Genomic DNA, 18934 nt, shown 5'->3' with positions numbered 1-18934 from the left:
GAACAAAGGGGACAATGGAGCCATGAGGGAGGAGCTGGCCAAAGTTGACTGGAAAGATACCCTAGCAGAAATGACAGTGGAACAACAATGACAGGTATTTCTGGGAATAATACAGAAGGTGCAGGATCAGTTCATCCCAAAGAGAAAGAAAGACTCCAAGGGGAGTAAGGAGTGACTATGGCTGACAAGGGAAGTCTGGGACAGTAAATAAAAATAAAAGAGAAGTATAACATATTAAAGATGAGCTGGAAGTCAGAGGATTGGGCAACATTAAAAGCAACAGAAGATAACTAAAAAGGCAATACGGAGAGAAAAGATGAGGTACAAAGGTAAGCTAGCCAAGAATATAAAGGAGGATAGTAAAAGCTTCTTTAGGTATGTGAAGAGGAAAAAATTAATTAAGACCAAAGTTGGACCCTTGAAGACTGAAACAGGTGAATTTATTATGGGGAACAAGGAAATGGCAGATGAGTTGAACAGGTACTTTTGATCCGTCTTCACTAAGACACAATCTCCCTGATGTACTAGTGGTCAGAGGATCTAGGGTGATGGATTCACATTAGGCAGGAAATGGTGTTGGGTAGACTGAGGGGATTGAAGTCTGATAAATCCCCAGGGCCTGATGGTCTGCATCCCAGGGTACTTAAGGAAGTGGCTCTTGAAATCGTGGACACATTGGTGATCATTTTCCAATGTTCTATAGATTCAGGATCAGTTCCTGTATATTGGAGGGTAGCTAATGTTATCCCACTTTTTAAGAAAGGCGGGAGAGAGAAAACAGGGAATTAAAGACCAGTTAACCTGGGGAAGATGCTGGAGTCAATTATAAAAGATGAAATAACAGCACATTTGGATAGTAGGAGCAGGATCGATCAAAGTCAGCGTGGATATACATGAAGAAGAAATCATGCTCGACTAATCTTCTGAAATTTTTTGAGGATGTAATTTAGGAAAATGGACAAGGGAGAGCCAGCGGATGTAGTGTACCAGGACTGTCAGAAAGCATTTGATAAGGTCCCACATAAAAGATTAATGGACAAAATTAGAGCACATGATATTGGGGGTAGGGTACTGGCATGGATAGAAAATTGGTTGGCAGACAGGCAAACGGGTCCCTTTCTGAATGGCAGGCAGTGACCAGTGGGGTACCGCAAGGCTCGGTGCTATTTACAATATACATTCATGATATAGATGAAGGGATTAAAAATAACATTAGCAAATTTGCAGATGACACAAAGCTGGGTGGCAGTGTGAACTGTGAGGATGCTATGAGGAAGCTGGGTGGCTTGGACAGGTTCGGTGAGTGGGCAGATGTGGATTAATGTGGGGTTATCCACTTTGGTGGCAAGAACAGGAAGGCAGATTATTATCTGAATGGTGTCAAGTTAGGAAAAGGGGAAGTACAACGAGATCTGGGTATCCTTGTTCGTCAGTCACTGAAGGTATGCAGGCAGGTACAGAAGGCAGTGAAGAAAGCTAATGGCATGTTGGCCTTTATAACAAAAAGAGTTGAGTATAGGAGCAAAGAGGTCCGTCTGCAATTGTACAGGGCCCTAGTGAAACCACACCTGTAGTATTGTGTGCAGTTTTGGTCTCCGAATTTTCAACCAGTTGTGAATCTGTGGAATTCTCTGCCTCAGAAGATAGTGGAGGCCAATTCTCTGGATGCTTTCAAGAGAGAATTAGATAGTTCTTAAAGATAGCAGGGCAGAAGGCAGGAACGGGGTACTGATTGGGGATGATTAGCCATGATCACTGTGAATGGTAGTGCTGGCTCAAAAGGCCGAATGGCCTACTCCTGCACCTATTGTTTATTGATAACTCCGATTCAACAGCATTAGGATCTTTAAGGTGTACTTGAGAAAGTAGACGAGGACTTATGTTTACTCTATTCCAATAGGCAGCACACATAAGCACTGGAATATTAACCTAGATTCTTGCTTTCAAATTTCTGCAGTGAAGTTGAACTCAACAACCTTCTTACTCAGAGGTTAGAGCATTACCCACTAGATCATTGCTGATCATGTACACAATATGAATCACCAGAATGGAGATCCACATACAATAACTGCTCCTGAGGTTCAGTTCTAAAACGTTTAAAAGACACTTGGACAGGTACATGGATGGAAAGGTTAAGAGGGATGTGGGCCAAATGCAGGCAGATGGGACTAAAATACATGGGGCACCTTGGTCAGCATGAGCAAATTCGACCAAAGAGCCCGTTTCCATGCTGCATGACTGAGTAAATGCAATATACCACACTGCATTAAGCTGCAGAGATTGAAGTACATTTCTTCTGGTTTGCATGGTTATTCATCAGTTGGCTGGTCATAACACGACAACTAGCTGTTGCTCCATAACCTATCATGGAAATGCGTCTCAGCCAGAATATATTAAACAGTTGAAAAGTTGACAAATAAATGCCAAATTCAGCTCTCAAAAATACAGTGAAAATCATTCAGGTTGATCTGCAGTTCTGATTTCCCTTTTGAAGCCACTAACAAGAAATGCAATAATGATTTATGTTGGCACTCCCATATTTGCAACCGCAGCATCATTTCAGATTCATTTCTGTTTATAAAAGTTGCATTATTTTAGAAATGGCTATTACGGGGATAAGAAATTTGTATAAATTCAATGCACATTTAATAGGTACAGCACCCTTTCTTACCAAATGTCTCATTTGAAGTGGTGGACTTAGCTTTGCCATCTGCTTTTACAGGTAACTCCTTCACTATTTAAGTCTCAACTTTAGTGAAACATTGTTACTTTCAAGTTTTCAGGTCTACACCTGCAGTTAACTTTATGTTACAACGCTTGAAACTAACAAACTTGTTTTCTATAACAGTGTGGGCACTATAGTCCTCTACCTCGCACTGCTTTTTATAAAAACAGATAGTGTTTTAGCATAATTTGTGGGGAAAACTTGACAGGACTTGAAGGAATCAAATCATTTTCAGGAAACATTGCCACTTATACAATAGGCAGACTTTAGTTCAACCGTCTAATTGATTCCTTAGTGTCACCTGCTTATATAACAATCGATTGTAGATGTGGGGAAGAGCCATAAAGATGGAGATTGAGCAATGTCAGTTATCACAGTAGTTTACTCAACTGTTGACCCCATTGCAACAAATCCTTTCCTTGCTGTGCACTAGTTGGCATTGTAACTGGCTTCTCCTCACATACATGTCCCTTCACTTTCAAAACTAATGTCATCAACCATTTCTCAAAGGAGTCTACATTTTTGAAAACAAATACCATATCTCTATCTTCCCCTCACAATTTTATGTTTGTTTCTGATGCAAATTTAGTACTCCCTCCAGAATGCCTATGCCATTCATATACCAAAAAGGACCAACCAGTTACTAACATTATGAATATCAGTGTATTGTTCTCCTCATCCTCTGTAATGCCTGTTAATTAGTCTTAGGATTGAAATTGGGTAGGGTGAGCCAGAAAATGTTAAGCGTTGGTCACTTCAGAAAAGCAGCTCAAAGTATTCCAAACATTATTTTATTTCAGATTTCAGAGGGGTAGAATGGCAGTGTCAAAGCAAATCATTCAGATCAAAGAACTAAAGGTCATAAAGGAGGTTGCAGAGATGGAGCTGGTCAGAAACATTTTATAAACAAGGACAGTGATCATAAATGAGAAAGGCCCAGCATAGAAGGTAATGGAAGAGAACGTAAGCAACATTGTGCATGGTGGGCCAAAGTGGATGGCAAAGAGAAAATGGAGGTCTAGAGGTAATGTACAGATAATGAGTGGAGAACAGATATTATGACAGATCTGAACTAAGTTGCACATGTGGAAGAATTAATATAGAACAGTTAAGCCTAGCTGAAGAATTCACATGGCTGACTGCATGGTCCGAACCCAAATTGTTGCCTGTCCATTCCCTCTACAAACGCTGCTTGACCTGCTGAGTTACTACAGTACTTTGTGTTTTTGACTGTAAACCTTATGATTCAAATCAAAAATGCAGCTGGAGAAAGGGGAATTAAAAAAAAATAAAAAAATTGGAGAGCAAGCCGAGTTTATTTTCAGCTAACTTTTAAACCGCAGGCAATTTAAGTTCATCCAACAGATAGGCAGTTTTAAAATCATGTGCAAATAGAGGGTAGGGCAAAGTGTCATCAGCACACGTTACAAAAGTGAATCCATGTTTGCGAAAGAAAGGAACACGAGTTTGTGGAGAACAAGTCGAAGTTACAGACTCAAGGATCACATTGACTTTGAACATATTTCTGTCCTTAAAGGACAAAAGCCAAAATGAATGGATGAAATAGAAGTTGTGGGAGGAGTAATACCAAAGCTGGGTGGTATGGATGTATCTTGAGAGAAAAAGGGAAATCAGGCTCTTTTATCCAATCTATCTCTCTCTCTCTAATATATATATATATATATTATATTGCTAAAACTCTCATCTTGTTTGTATCTGTATATATACTAGGCCAAGTGCAGACCCGTTGGGTCTGTTCCCCCAACGTGCAGTTGTGGGGGGGGCTGCATGCAGCATCACACACACTAACTATCCCCCCCCCCCCCGCACTCATGCTTATTTACCACCCCTTGATATTATATTATTATTAATTTGCTCCTTTTACCCCATAACCACACTAGAGGGGGGGGAGGGGGGGAGAGACGGGAGGGGGGGGGGAGGAGGGGGAGGGAGCAGGGAGGAAACAGCTAGAGAGGGGAGAGAGAGGGAGAGGAGAGAAGAGCTAGGAGGGGAGGAGGGGGGAGAGGGGGGGACGGGGAAGGAGGAGGAGGGAGAGGGGGAGGGAAGAGGAGAGGAGGGAAGGGGGAGGAGGAGGAGAGGAGGGAGGGGAGAGAGGGGGAGAGGGGAGGGAGTGGGGAGGGGGAGCAAGGGAGGGCGTGGAGGGGGAGGAGAGGGAGAGGGGGGGGGGGGGGAGGGGAGGGAGGAGGAAAGAGGGGGGAGGGGAGAGAGGAAGGGGAGGGAGGAGAGGGGGGGGGAGAGAGCAGGGGGGGGAGAGAGAGGGAGGAGCAGGAGGGAGGGGGAGGGGAGAGGGAGGGGGGGGGGGGGGAGGGAGAAGGGAGGGGGGGGGGGGGGGGGGGGGGGGGGGGGGGGGGGGGGGGGGGGGGGGGGGGGGGGGGGGGGGGGGGGGGGGGGGGGGGGGGGGGGGGGGTGGGGGGGGGGGGGGGGGGGGGGGGAAGGGAGGGGGGGGGAGAGAGAGAAGAGGGGGGAGCAGAGAGGGGGGGGGAGCAGGAGGGGGGGGAGAAGAGGAGGGAAGGAAGGCAGGGAGGGAGGGGAGGAGAGGAGGGGAGAGGGGAGAGAGGGGGGAGGGGAGGGAGAGAGAGGGAGGAGGAGAGGGAGAGGGAGAGGGAGGAGAGGACAAGGGAACAGAGGGGGAGGGGGAGGAGAAGGAGGGAGGGGGAGGCAAGGAGAGGAGGGGGAGAGGGGGAGGGGGAAGAGGGGAGGGAGGAGAGAGGCGAGAGAGGAGGAGTGAGAGGGAGGGGGGGAGAAGAAAAAGGGAGGGGGGAGAAGGCGTGGCAGAGGAGGGGGGGGGGGAGGGAGAGGGGGGGGGAGAGGAGGGGGGGGGCAGGGGAGGGGGAGAGAGAGGAGAGGGGGGGGAAGGAGCAGGAGGAAGGGGGGGAGGAGAGGAGGGGGGAGGGGACAGGAGAAGGGGAGAGGGGGGAAGAGGGGGGGAGAGGAGGGGGGGAGAGAGGGAGGGGGGGAGGGAGGAGGGGGGGGGGGGAGAGGGGGGGGGGGGGGGGGGAGGGGGGGGGAGGGAGGGGGGGGGTGGGGGGGGGGGGGGGGGGGGGGGGGGGGGGGGGGGGGGGGGGGGAGGGGGGGGGGGGGGGGGGGGGGGGGGGGGGGGGGGGGGGAGAAGGGGGGGGAGGGGGGGAGGGGAGGGGGGGGGGGGGGGGGGGGGGGGGGGGGGTGAGGGGAGGGGGAGGGGGGGGGGGGGGGGGGGGGGGAGAGGGAGAGGGGGGGTGGGGGAAGCAGAGTGCAGGGGGGGGGGGGGGGGCGGGGGGGAGAGGAGGGGGGGAGCAGGGGGGGGGGGGGGGAGGGAGGAGGGAGGAGGGGGGGGGGGGGAGAGGCGGGGACGGGGGGGGAAGAAGGGGGAGACGAGGGAGGGGGGAGGAAGGAGGGGGGGGGAGCAGAGGGGGGAGGGAGCAGCAGGGGGGAGGAGCAGGGGCAGAGGAGGGGGGGGGGAAGAGAGGGGGAGAGGGGGGGGGGAGCAGAGGGGGATAGGGCAGCAGAGGGGGAAGGAGGGAGGTAGGGGGGGGAAGAGAGGGAGGGGGGGGGAGCAGGGAGGGGGGGGCAGGAGGGGGGGGAGGGGGGGGGGATAGTTAGGGGGCCGCAGAGGGGGGGAGGCAAGGGGGGGGGGCGGAGGGGGGGGGGAGGGGAGGGATGGGGAAGAGAGGGGGGGGGGAGGAGGGAGAGGGGGGAGGGGGTTGGGGGGGGGGGGGAAAGGGGGGGGGAGGGGGGGGGGGGAGGGGGGGGGAGCAGAGGGGGGGGGGGGGGAGGGGGCGGGGGAGCTAGGGGCAGGGGAGGGGGGGGGGGCAAGGAGGGGGACCGGGCAGGGGGGGGGGGGAGGGGAGCAGAGGGGGAGGAGGGGGAGGGAGCGAGTCCGGGGGGGGGGAGGGAGGAGGGGGGGGACCAGGGCGGAGAGAGGAGCAGAGGGGGAGGGAGGGGAGGGGGGGGGAAGCAGGGGGGGGGGGAGGTGGGGGGGGGGGGGGGGGGGGGGGGAGGGGGAGCAGGGGGGGGGGGGGGGGGGAGCGGGAGAGAGGGGGGGGAGCAGAGCCATACCCGGGAGTACGGGGAGGGGGGGAAGCTAGGGGGGGGGACAGGAGGGTCTTTGGGGAGGAGAGAAGGAGCGGTGGGCGGGAGGCAGGGAGGGGGGGGGGCGGGGGGGGAGAGGGCCGAGGGGTCGAGGCGGAGGGGGGGGGGGGAGAGGGGGGGGAGGGGGGGGGGGATGAGAGGGGACGGGAGCAGGAGGGGCGGGGGAGGGCAGGGGGGGCGGGGGGGGGGGAGGGGCGGGGGGGGGAGGGCGGGGCGGGGGGGGGGAGGGGGGGGGAAGGGGCAGAGGGGGGGGGAGCAGAGGGGGGGGGGGCAGAGAGACCGGGAGCAGCAAGGGGGGGGGCAAGAGAGGGGGGGGAGCAGAGGGGGGGGAGCAGAGAGGGAGGAGCAGAGGGGGGGGGGGGACAGAGGGGGGGGGACCAGCAGCAGGGGGGAGGGGGGGGGGGGGGAGCAGAGGGGGGGGGGAGGGAGGGGGGGGAGAAGAGGGGAGGGGGGGGGGGGAGCAGAGGGGGAGGGGGGAGAGGGGGGGGGAGAAGAGGGGAGGGGAGCAGAGGGGGGGGGGGGAGCGAGGAGGGGGGAGCCAGAGGGAGAGGGGGGGAGGCCAGAGGGGGGGAGCAGAGGGGGGGGGGAGCAGAGAGGGGGGGGAGGAGGGGAGAGGGGATGGGGGCAGAGGGGGGGAGGGGCAAGGGAGGAGGAGGGGGAGCAGAGGGGGGGGGGAGCAGGGAGGGGGAGGGGGACAGAGGGAGAGGGGGGAGAGGGGGGGGGGGGAGGGAGGGGGGGGGGCAGAGGGGGGGGGAGAGCAGAGAGGGGGGGAGGAGCCGGAGAGGGGAGGGGAGAGAGCAAGGGGGGGAGGGAGGAGAGGGAGGGGGGGGGGGAGCAGAAGCAGGGGGGGGGGAGGAGAGGGGGGGGGAGCAGAGGGGGGAGGGGAGATGGAGGGGGGGGAGAAGGGGGGGGAGGAGAGGGGGGGGAGCAGAGGGGGGGGGGAGCAGAGGGGGGGGGGAGCAGAGGGGGGGGGGAGCAGAGAGGGGGGGGGAGCAGAGGAGGGGGGGGGGAGCACAGAGGGGGGGGGCAGAGCAGAGGGGGGGGGAGCAGAGGGGGGGGGGGGGAGCAGAGGGGGGGGGAGCAGAGAGGGGGAGAGGAGAGAGAGGGGAGGGGGGGGGGAGGGGGGGGGGGGGGGAGCAGGGCGGAGGGGGGGAGGGGAGGAGAGGGGGAGGGGGCAGAGAGGGAGGGGGCAGAGAGGGGGGGGGAGGAGAGGGGGGGGGGAGGAGAGGGGGGGGGAGCAGAGGGGGGGGGAGGAGGGGGGGAGAGCAGAGGGGGGGGGGAGAGAGGGGGGGGGGAGGAGGGGAGGGGAGCAGAGGGGGGGGGAGAGAGAGGAGGGGAGAGCAGAGGGGGGGGAGAGGAGAGGGGGGGGAGGGGGGAGACAGAGGGGAGAGAGACAGAAAGGGAGAGAGACAGGGGGGGAGAAAGAGAGAGGGATAGGGAGAGAGAGAGGTGGGGAGAGAGAGGAGGGGAGAGAGAAAGAGTTCAATTTTTACTTCAACCCAAACAACCATTTGCAGGCAGTGCTCTTTTATTTCAAACTAACCATATTTTCATTTTCAAACCACATTAAGGGTACTTACTCACAGGTGAGAAGAGATTTGTTCAGTGTCATTCAGGGCTCAGAGTGACAGACCAATTGACAGAGCTCCATCTTGATGAGAGACTGATTGAGGCACACCACTTCCTGTTTTTATAGTCCCTTCCCCCCAGCAGGGGCAGCGGAGAGAATGGGGAATTTTGTAAAAACATTAATATCGCCGTCATTTTTCATCGACTGGAAAAATCCTCGGCACACATGCGGCGGAGGGGGGCTCTGAGCAAGGTGGCCAAAAATGACGGCCATAGGTGGCGGCGTTCTCTCGGAAAACGCAGCACAGAAGGCCAAAAGCGGTCAAGAACAGAGATTTAGTAATATAGATATATTTGTACCTACATTTGCGCAACAACGGTACACGATAGCGCGATAATTTTAGGCCCACCTTACTCACCATTGTCCTGGGATACACAGTAGCAATTTTCGTTCAGATTGATGAATGAACGAATAGGTTTATTGGCCAAGTATGTTCACATACAATGAATTTGCCTTGTTATATTTTACATGTTATTGACATTTATTTTACAATTTATTGATATTTAAAACTTAACTTAAAACAGCGCTTCCCACTTGCCACCCGCAGCTGCGCAGTTGGAGGAGGGTTCCCGTGCGCGTCACAACCAGCCGCGCCAGCGCAGTTGGTTCCTTTTCGGATTTTCAGATCACCATCTTTTTTCCCCCTTTCGCCTGTACTCGTCTGCCCTCACAAGCAAGCAAGTTTATGTATATAGCACATTTCATCAACAAGACAACTCAAAGTGCTTTACACGAAGCATTAAAAAGCAATCATAAGCAATTAAAAACAATCATTAAAAATAGAAAATAAAACAAGCTAAAATAGAATGAGAATACAAGAACAAAAGTTACAATGCAGTAAGAAATGAATAATTGCTTAATTCAATTAAAAGCAATGTCAAACAGAAAACACTTCAGCCCCGATTTAAAACAACTGATAGTTGGAGTGGACCTGCATTATTCTGGAAGTTTGTTCCATATATACAGTGCTTAAAAACTAAACACTGCTTCTCCATGTTTAGTTCTGACTCTGGGGACAGAAAGCAGACCTGACCCAGACGACCCGAGGTCTGGATGGTTTATAATGCAGAAGATCAGAAATATATTTTGGCCCTAGACCATTCAGTGCTTTATAAACCAACAGTAATATTTTGAAATCAATTCTTGGGCAGAGTGGAAGCCAGTGTAAAGACCTCAAAACTGGAGTGATGTGATCCACTTTCTTGGTCTTAGAGAGGACTCGAGCAGCAGTGCTCCGAATCAGCTGCAGCTGTCTATAATCGATTTTTTAGGGAGACCTGTGAAGACAGCATTACAGTAGTCAAGTCTACTGAAGATAAATGCTTGACAAGTTTTTTCATATCCTGCTAACCCATAAGTCCTTTAACCCTTGATAAATTCTTAAGGTGATAGAAGGCTGACTTTGTAGTTGTCTTAAAGTGGCTGTTGAAATTCAGGTCTGAGTCCATGATTACACCAAGAGTTCTGGCTTAATCCATGGTTTTTAACATTGCCAATTGAAGCCGAGTACTTTTAATCGTTCCTCTTTGGCTCCAAAAACAACTACCTCAGTTTGGTCTTCATTTAATTGAACAAAGTTTTGGCACATCCAATCGTTGATTTGTTCGATGCACTTACTCAGTATTCGTATTGGACCATAGTCCCCTGGTGAAATAGTTATGTCAATTTGTGTGTCGTCTGCATAATTATGGTAACTTATTTTGTTGTTTTCCATAATCTGACCCATCGGCTCCACGGGTAAGTTTTGTTCCATTATACAAACGCCTCCACGGGTCCTCCCTTCAGTTTACTGGTGCTAGCTTAAGTTCTGCCCCACCCCCCATATGGGATTGGAGTCGGTGCAAGGTCCAGGGGCGGGGAGAGGCCACTCGGGAACCCCAAGGCTGGGATGCTGCTGCTTCGGGCCCACGGGGAGGGTGAGGAGTGGGACTCGGGGCAAGTCTCGGCTTCACTCCCTCCATCCCACCTGACAGCCCCCGCCTCAAGTACAACTTCATCGTCAACGTGCTGGAGAAAACGTGGTGGTTTCCATCGAGATCCTGGGAAGGTGAGAAGAGGGTGGGGGAGGTGAGGAGGTAGGGAGTGGGGGATAGAGGGAGATGAGGCCAATGGGGGAGGTGAGGAGGGTGGGATAGGGGGGAGGTGAGCGGAGGGAGGGAGTTACTGAGGGTAGGGGAAAGGAGAGGGAGGGGAGGAGGGAGTGGAAAGAATAGGGAGGGTGAAGAGGAGGGGGAAGGAGTATGCGAGGTAATGGAGGAGGGGAAGGGGGGCGGAGGAAGCAGAGGAGGGTTGGTGGGGAGTGGGAGGATAATGGAGGAGGGGAATAGGGGACTGAAGGAGAGCGAGGTGCATTCACATTGATCTTATATTTTACAAGTTACTGCCATTTTAAACTTTAAAAACGTCTCGGTCGCGCTTCCACTTGCCAGCCGCGCCGGCACAGTTGGGGGTTGCCGTGACTCGCGTCACAGCAGGGATCTCTGACGTCACAACGGGAACCAGTCAGCCGCGCCTGTGCAGTTGGGAGCTATGGATGAGTGATGGAATATTGCGTTGTACCTGCATGGCCTCACAACAGGGACCCAACGGCTCCACATTTAGGTTTTCTTCCATTTTACAAGCACCTCCACGGGGCCTCTATTCTCTTTGACATTTAACTTAATTTCTGCCGTCAATGGCACAACTTTGAACATGGCAGTCGCACCTGCGCAGTGGGGGGGGGGGGGGGGGGGGGGGGGAGGCCAGTCAGCCTCAACACAATTGAAAATGTCGCTTGTAACGAGGCAATGACGCAAAATGACGCCATCACCCCTTCCACAGGTGCGCAGTTGTGGAAGCCTTGCCGGGATCGCCATTTTTACTGAACATTGTGTCGTCTATAGGCAAGCGGTGGAATATTGCGTTGGGGAACAGGGACCCAACGGGTCCGTGCTCCCATCTAGTATTAAAAGACAATTTTGTGCTTTTTGGAATTTTTCTAACAAAATCAGAAATACGTCAAACAGCATCTGATACCAGACATTTAACATTAGTTCTATGAAATGGATATGGTTAGGCAATTTTATTAATGGGACTAAAATAACTCGAACCAATAAATAGGAAAATTAAATAAAGCCCGGGTACTAAGATTAACTTCTCGTCAGAAAATATGTAAAAAAGACCGTCTACTGTTGACAAGATTGATGAGAAAATAATGCCTTTTAGAGAAATGAATGTCAAACTGCTTTGGCCAATGTGGGACTCTAATCTAATGTCAATATGGAGTAAACTTAACGACAAAATTAACCGTTTTAAGTAGTTACCTTTGATTCCTGCCCCATGGCAGGGAACAAATAATCTTTATTCAGACTATAGAAGGAAGTATACCACAAGTATCAGTGCCAGGACCAGCCATTCAAAATTTAGACAAATAATTTGGGATTTGGAAATCTGGATAACCTGTAGCTTTCAGATAGGAAAATGCTATACATACCCGAGCTGCCCAATGCGACTTGCTACCTTTAGCATGAGGTAGACAACATTGGAAAAAAATTGCAGCTAAATAGCAATTGAACCTCTAGCATATTGAGGGAAAAGCAGAAGTGTCAGCTCATAGACAAGAAACTGAATGGGCAAAAGAGGAGATGGATACAGGTGATGAGATTGTTACAAGCAGCAACAGGCCAGCAAATTAATTAAAAAATATTATCAATGCATTTTCTGGATTCAAAAGTAATGGTCAGGCACAGTTCTGAGCTTCAACTATAGAAAAAAATAATTAAAATACCAATAAAACTTCAATGTCGGTACCAGAAAATGGAAACTTTAAAATGGCACGACTATGCTCAATTTGGGCAGTGTAGATGTGCAGCGAGCAAAAACCGCAGAGGCCATAAATAAAGTACATTTAGTTCAATACAGAAATATGGATCTCATGAGCACAGATATGGTTGAGAGAAATAGTTTATGTTTTTCCAAAAGGAAGCCAGAATATACTAGAGGCCTGAAAATTTGCTGAAAGATTGAGATGGAATGAGAGTTGACCCACAAGGATAGGCCAAAAACATTAGCTTAATCAATCATACCCAGCACCTAAAATAAAATTTACGACAGACCTGGCACCCAATAATTTAATGCGAATTAGATAACAGTAAATATGAACTTGCGCCCAAGTGCTAAGAGGTTAAAAAACTCTACCCAACTACCTTCCCAGATATTTATCAAGCAACATCCATACCTTAAGATATGTTGGAAAAATAAGACAAGCTGTCTTTTGATAAACCTTGTCAGACAAGATTTCTAAATATACTTAATTATCATGGAAAATTGTAAGAATTACCATAACTCCAGTTTCTAAATTGTAACTATCATGTTTGTTAAATATAAGCAATCACGTTTGCTGCCAATCCAGCAAGTTCAGCTGTGATGCTTAGCTCCAAGTTTGTTAAACTTAGGAATGGTAAAAAATTGCTGCCCAAATTGTGACTGCATCCCGCCTCATGAGGAAAGACAAGATTTCCACTCCTTCCCACGAAATGTAAATGTGGAGGACATGGATAAGATCATTATGTTGCGAATTGTTTGCACCAAATGACAGTAGGCAATTTTAATAAAAATGTAGTCTTACTTTCTATATTCCAAATCAACCGGCGCAACCTATATTTCAATAAACAGGACTTCCAGTTAAAAAAACAGCCCATTTAAACAACTCACCTGCTTTTATTCCATAGTTTTTCCAAGATATGCACTTCCTGAACATCTCCCCATGATTTCATTTTTTACTAAATCATGGACACTTCCACAATTCCCAGCTGATGAATAGTACAAATTAACAGTTCCATCAAAAGGACCTGTCTCTGCCCAATTTTCAGAACAATTTTTGGGAAGTTATTTGACTTTGGCCCAATTGAATTTATAATTTGTCTCAGAAGAAGTGTTTTCTCACTGCATCGTCTGGTCCCCAAAAGTCAATCTACTGAAGTTTTTACACAAGGAATACAAAACAATACACAAATGAAAATGTGTTTTATTGTTATACACTCAACAGACTTTCATAGAAATGAAGGTGAACACATTTCTTGTTTTAAAAGGTCTACAATGAAACAAGTACACTTAGTTTAGGACTGTATAGGTTATGTTGTCCTGGAGGTCTGCATCAGTCGAACGATTAACAATGGAGGGAAAAAACACTACATGTAATTGCTTAGAAAAGCATTAACCATAGCAAAGAACTATGTAGTAATCAATATATACACATTATACAAGTACTGTACCATTAAACCTTTCCTGCACATAAGGTGAAACTATAGTTGGTTTCTCATTTTACAGGAATAACCAAATAGCAACCGAAGTGTTCATTACTCAATTTTAATAATCATTTTGCTGCAAAGTCCAATGTAGGAAACAGTGTGTTTTTGGTAGTACAGCAATAAATCAAAAACATCAAATTCTGAAAGAAAAAATGTAAAACCAATTACCAAGACCAGTAGTGCAAACCAGAATTCAAATTGACGGGAAAAAAATGCAGTTCAGATTACTAGCAGGTACAATGAGAACACTATTGCAATACTGCAAGATAGTCTCATTTTTATGGAATATCAATAATTTCCAAATGCACAGACCTCTGTAGTTACGCTGAACCCTTTTGAAAAAAGTGTAGCCAATTCTGATTGGGTCAGTGTTAAGTCATAAAGAAACAATCTAACTATGGTACTACTCCAAGAATCAGGACTGCTTTGTTTTTCCCAAATCCTTAAAACATATTGTGGTGTACCCATTTCTCGCCTGGATGTTTTAATCAGGAAAAAAGGGTAATGTTTGTGACATTCTGGTTCATTTTACTGGCAAGGGCCAACAATAATTGATGACTACCAATAAAGTAGTAACTGCTCCTACCCTGCTCCCAGCGAACTGCAGCTTGTATTTTGCCCAAAGATTTAGGTATGCAGGGTGGAGAAGAAAAAGTTAACTGTTAAAATGCGGACCCAAGGTTTAATTTATAAAAAAACTAAACTCATGTAGTAGTCAAATATCAGAACATAGGACAGATGAATGCCAGAATCCTAAACCACTGATGCCAAATATGACTATAAATAGCATCAACATTTCAGTGCAAGGATTTAAAACAAAATAGCAAGTGATACTTCGTGCACTGTGATTTTAGGAACTGAAAGAGGCTGTACAATCAACTTGAATTCAGATGTAGTAGTAAGCAGATTCCTGTCAAAATATCCTGCTGCAGCAAATCATTGAATATAGTCTTTTTTTGCAGGCTTGATGAAGAGGAAATGTTATCTTGTCCACCTATTAAACAGGATTCCACTGTACACTGAACTATGATGCACCATTTACCAGTTATGTAATTAATATTTATGAATTGCACTCCTGGATTAGAAGAAATAAATTCCAAAAGTATGTGGCAACTGCAATATTAGCTGCTTGATATCCATCAACACTAATACCTAGTGGTAGTATACCAAATTGAATTTCACAATCCTGTACTATATCACCTCAGCTTGAGAAGGCATGTAAAGGGGATGGAAATGTGGACAAGGGCAATCAGAAGTACTGGGAGTTTGTCTGTCCACTATTCGCAGCTGAACCCATTGTAAGAAGACCCAGTGCTTCTTCAAACAGGAAGAGTGAAGAGAATCAAGATAATTTTGCAGACTTCATTTTCTGCAATCAACTGCAGGTTGATCAGGAGTTTCAGACATTCGGAACCAAATTTTGCCCCCACCCAAAAGGAACAGTAGAGCAAAGAGATAAATTAGAAATTATGCACAATGGCTGGAAAATTACTAGAAACAGGCAGGATTCTCTGTTCACCCAAGGCCAATGAAAACATGGCAACTAATATCTACACTCATTCAACTATTTTAAATTTGAGTTTTAAAGTAGAAAACAGATCAAGAAAAGTAGCAGGAAAAAAACTATGACGTGCCATGCAGTGGTCCTGGGTTCCCACAAATGCAAAACAAAAAGTTACAATGCAGATTTCCAAAGACCAAAAGGACCACCGACCCAACAATATCCACTATTCACAGCATCAAAAATGTCTTGCTTCCTGTGGCTTTAGCAAAATTAAGTCAGCTGGCTGACAAATGGTCGACTTAGTTTTCACAAACCTGTCACATGGAGAACAGATACATGGAGGCAGCAGCTACGCATTCAATGAAATGGGTGTATTAATGGCTGTATTCCAGATTTAGATGGAAAATAAATCAGGTCAGAAAATTTTATCCAGAATTATAAAGCCTTCAACTCCCAAGACTATTGTAGTTTGCAATATATACCAAGGCATCTCACAATACAAACACACCCTGGAAAACTTTGCAGTAGAGGTGGCTCAATTAGTGGCTAATTTTGCCACTTAATTCACATCCATTTCTGCCACTATGCTTTGCCAGCGCCAAATCTAGCACGTCTAAATCTTGCAACGCAGGTTTCCAGAGAAGTAAAAAGTGCGAATCAGTGAGGTGTCAAGATACTCACAAATCTGTGCACAATTGGCCACAACCAAGTCCATGGACAGAGAATTTTCCAATGTCACTTAGAAAACATCATACAGGATTAGAACTTTCTCCTGCATTTTAGTCAAATATTTTCACAATTCTCCCATTACTGTGTTTTTTTTAAATATCAGGAAGATGGGTGGAGAAAACATTGAATTATTCTAAATGACAAGTGTTCATAATCCTGAATCTACACATAATCACGAAAAGCAGAATTTTTGATACTGTGCGCTTCACCAATGTTAGAAATGGAACAGCAACTTAATCATTCTCCCCTGTCTACCCCAAATTCCTTCCGCCCACACCACCATTTATAAATTATAGACAGTGGTACTATAAACCCTTGTTATAACAGACCATGGGGGGTGGGGTGGGAAAGATGGTAGCAGCCGGGAAGACGGTGGATTCTGGTGCCGGAAGCGGACACGGGTAGTGTTGGCAGCCTAGCCTGGCAATGAAGGTCAGTAGGTCCGTCCACTATAACTGAAATCAGTTATTAAAAAAGTCCATAAAAACAAGGGGTTACTGTACTGTAAAACTACCTTCTACCAATTGGGCCTGGGGCCTTATCGGTCAATTTGCATCTGTAAAGCAGAGTCCCAGCACAACCTTCTCAGATCTGACAAACTACATAGCTTTCTTTTATTAGTATACTGAAATGATAAAACAAATATTTAAAGGAGCCGAGTCACACCTCTCTCAGGTGATCAACTTCATGTTACAGGGTGGTGAATCTCCCAGCTGTTGCAGTGGGTGTGGGGGTCATAGCTGTCATTGAGGTCATGGAGGTCATGGGGGTCATGGGAGTCATCATTCCCATCTTCACTCGGTTGCGGAGATTTGCATTCTGCTCCAGTAGGAGGTCATTGGTAGCCATCAGGTTTGACACCTGTTTTTGGAGATCCTCAACGCGCTTTTGGAGCATAACATTCTCTGCCTTTAGAAACCGGTAGTCAGGTGCGCCTGGACTCGGCATTCCGTAGTCGTATACTTCGAACTGAATGCCCTCCTTCCTCCGCCTCTTCATGTGCGCGTCGTAGCCATCGTAATGGTCAGTGTCATAACCTCTGGTGTAGAGGTCATCAAAGCGATCATATCTGCGTGCCAAGGGGGAAAACACTTGGCTGTGCGCCATACCTTGGTTTTCAAAACCATACTCGTCGCGCTTTACGTGCTGGAATTTACATTTTGGCCCTCTTTGACAGTCACCCTTTTGATAGTCGTGGCAGATCGGAATCTCACCTTTATTAACGGGTAGATCGGAAGATAAAAGGCCAAGGGTGGACATCTCATTAGCGTCTGGGTGGCGGAACTTGCAGCGCTTACCGCGGTTGCAGACGTTGCGCAGGAAGTCACGGCAAATATCATCTGTACTGGGGCCAGCCTCCTCGGTGCCGTTATCTGGCATTTTTATAGATTATTTCTGCGCTGTTTAGCCAAGGCACTACGCAAGCAACTGCAAAAGAAAAAAAAGGCAGGTCTTTACAGAGAAAGAGCGATCGTTTACAAACTAACTGCTGCGCATTCTATAAAACACTGGAATTAGAGGCCGGGGTAGCAAGATTAAGTGGCAGTTAGCAGGGAGGTCTGTGCAATATCTTTGCTTGCACAAGGAAAAAAAAGTCACTGGTGAATGTTAAATCCACAAGTGAGGTGCGCGCAAAAGTTGTCTGCATTTTCAGCTTTATAAAGTTTTCCAACTCCAGAACAGGTCACGTCCTGAAGTGCCATCAGAACTTATTTTTAAAATGTGCACAAAATGAGTACCAATATTTATGAAAAAAAATCAGTACGATGATCTCCAAACAGTGCCAGCCTAACTCATCATGGCAGTGCTCCACACGAATTATCAGCTTCAGCCAAGAAAGCACACAACTTGACTGAAAAAAAATTGAAGCCCCTTGTCCATACTTCCACAGGTAGCAGACAATTTATTGGAAACAACAGCAACAAGCCCATTCCCAACATTTTTTCCCCTTTAAAGTACTTACACAGCAGAACAATATATCTTGTATAACTAGCCTTGTTAAACCAGTACTCATTTCAATTACAAAGGAAAGGTTTCTTCTGCTCAAAACCTCTCCAATCAGGGGCTCACTACAGAGTTGCCCTGAAATAACTGGCACCATGGAAATCAGCAGGTGGTGTGAACATAAGTCTGTGACTTCAAATGTGAAGACAAGCTCAAGCAAGTTACTCCAGGTAGCTCCAAGCAAATTACAGTATGCCAAACCATTTTTGTTTCCATTTTTGCACACTTGGCTTTCCATTCATTTAACTTTGCATATTATTTTCTTCCATAAGGCAGGGTATTATTAATTACTAACAATGCAAAAATAAGAAATTGTACTTGTACAAAGTATGTGACCACTTCTGTACTTGCCATCCGAGTTATATAAATTTAACACTTCCTGGATTGTACGCATCCAATAACTACCACGTTTTCAATGCTACCAGAACACTAGGTCTCTACTTTCTTCGTCAAGAAACACCTCAAACCACGTGAACACAAAATCCAAGTCCTCATTCGGAAAGTGTAAACTGTAATTATCTGACCTAGTCAAACGGCCAAAATAAAGAGGCGGGACCATTTAGAATACTCTCCACTGCCTTCGACGTGCACGAATATCCAGACGCACGTACCCTCCTGGCACTCCAACTGCAGTAACTGATCAAAGAATAGCAATTCTCGCCCTTCGTGCAAGACTAAACATATCCAAAAACATTTTTGAAAACTATTTAAGTACAAACATTTAAAAAAACGTTTTCTCTACCCCTCCCCCACATAACGGCTTGTTGAACCCTGAATACCACGCAACGAGATAACGGGCAGTATTTGATAGCGGTTTTCATCTTTTATCGTCGATCTACATATCTAAGCATGTGCTTTGATGAACACAGACTCAGTCGCTCCAGATTGTAGCTGTGAGAAGCAACAGGAACCTCACTATCGCTTTGCTTGGATTTAAGGCCGCAAATGGCGCCTTTAGGCCTCGA

The 18934-nt window shown here is 48.1% G+C and overlaps 1 protein-coding gene across 2 annotated transcripts in view; it reads right to left on the bottom strand.

The window, feature by feature from the left end:
* The window catches only part of LOC129714695 (zinc finger CCCH domain-containing protein 10-like), a 35542-nt gene extending 18225 nt beyond the window's left edge, over positions 1–17317 (bottom strand). Inside the window, exon 1 of one of the 2 annotated variants that reach the window (XM_055664460.1) lies at positions 17180–17317. The gene's annotated coding sequence lies outside the window, so the exon portion shown is untranslated. The remainder of the gene's footprint in view (positions 1–17179) is intronic. The other variant, XM_055664461.1, reaches the window with a different exon arrangement.
* Between the last annotated feature and the right edge of the window lie 1617 nt (positions 17318–18934).

This window comes from Leucoraja erinacea, chromosome 40 (genome assembly GCF_028641065.1).
Source record: "Leucoraja erinacea ecotype New England chromosome 40, Leri_hhj_1, whole genome shotgun sequence".
NCBI classification, from domain to species: Eukaryota; Metazoa; Chordata; class Chondrichthyes; order Rajiformes; family Rajidae; genus Leucoraja; species Leucoraja erinaceus.
Note: the sequence above shows the minus strand (reverse complement) of the source record. Positions and strands in the feature narration are given on the sequence as shown.